We start from the raw sequence: 1,876 nt of genomic DNA, 5'->3' as shown, positions 1-1,876 counted from the left end.
CAGACCACAGTATTGAGACAGTCCTCTATATAGTACCACAGTCAGACCACAGTATTGAGACAGTCCTCTATATAGTAACACAGTCAGACCACAGTATTGAGACAGTCCTCTATATAGTTCCACAGTCAGACCACAGTATTGAGACAGTCCTCTATATAGTACCACAGTCAGACCACAGTATTGAGACAGTCCTCTATATAGTTCCACAGTCAGACCACAGTATTGAGACGGTCCTCTATATAGTACCACAGTCAGACCACAGTATTGAGACAGTCCTCTATATAGTACCACAGTCAGACCACAGTATTGAGACAGTCCTCTATATAGTTCCACAGTCAGACCACAGTATTGAGACAGTCCTCTATATAGTACCACAGTCAGACCACAGTATTGAGACAGTCCTCTATATAGTAACACAGTCAGACCACAGTATTGAGACAGTCCTCTATATAGTACCACAGTCAGACCACAGTATTGAGACAGTCCTCTATATAGTTCCACAGTCAGACCACAGTATTGAGACAGTCCTCTATATAGTTCCACAGTCAGACCACAGTATTGAGACAGTCCTCTATATAGTTCCACAGTCAGACCACAGTATTGAGACAGTCCTCTATATAGTACCACAGTCAGACCACAGTATTGAGACAGTCCTCTATATAGTTCCACACTCAGACCACAGTATTGAGACAGTCCTCTATATAGTTCCACAGTCAGACCACAGTATTGAGACAGTCCTCTATATAGTACCACAGTCAGACCACAGTATTGAGACAGTCCTCTATATAGTTCCACAGTCAGACCACAGTATTGAGACAGTCCTCTATATAGTTCCACAGTCAGACCACAGTATTGAGACAGTCCTCTATATAGTTCCACAGTCAGACCACAGTATTGAGACAGTCCTCTATATAGTTCCACAGTCAGACCACAGTATTGAGACAGTCCTCTATATAGTTCCAGTCAGACCACAGTATTGAGACAGTCCTCTATATAGTTCCACAGTCAGACCACAGTATTGAGACAGTCCTCTATATAGTTCCACAGTCAGACCACAGTATTGAGACAGTCCTCTATATAGTTCCACAGTCAGACCACAGTATTGAGACAGTCCTCTATATAGTTCCACAGTCAGACCACAGTATTGAGACAGTCCTCTATATAGTTCCACAGTCAGACCACAGTATTGAGACAGTCCTCTATATAGTTCCACAGTCAGACCACAGTGTTGAGACAGTCCTGCACAGGGGCTTTTTAAAACACACAGGAAACAGGGAGAACAAGCACAAAACACAAAAGTGATTTTAATTCCCCTCTTGCTTTTGTTGTATAGTAGTATTAAAGTGTTCTCTTAAATTCTCTTTTAATTCTCCTTTTGACAAAATGAAAATAGGTCCCTCATCTAAGAATGAAAGTCTCAACAGACATAGCCTGCGGGTCATAGCCGGCTCCGAGTGAAACCCAGAGAGCGTCACGTTTTTTAAGACCGGTGGGAGACGAGAGGGCGACCCTGCAACATGTGCTCACTGAACTTTAGCTCCTTCTCTTCCTGTAGGATGCCCCTCACTCGGACTGAAAGAGCCACACACAATACAGACAGTGAGAGGCTGGGGATCAACAGATGCATCAGCCTTTGTTTTGGCCCAAACTCCAGAGAGGAGAGGCGTGCATGCAGCCACTGCCCACTTTGGGAAGGTACAGATACATGAATCAATACCAATACTCTTTCTCTCTCTCTCTCTCTCTCTCTCTCTCTCTCTCTCTCTCTCTCTCTCGTGTGTGTGTGTGTGGTGTGTGTGTGTGTGTGTGTGTGTGTGTGTGTGTGTGTGTGTGTGTGTGTGTGTGTATGTGTGTGAGAAAGAAAATAGAGATATTT

The sequence above is a fragment of the Salmo salar genome, chromosome 17, assembly GCF_965601325.2.
Source record: "Salmo salar chromosome 17, fSalSal1, whole genome shotgun sequence".
In the NCBI taxonomy this organism is placed as follows: Eukaryota; Metazoa; Chordata; class Actinopteri; order Salmoniformes; family Salmonidae; genus Salmo; species Salmo salar.
The sequence above is the reverse complement of the archived record's forward strand: the minus strand, read 5'-3'. Positions refer to the sequence as shown.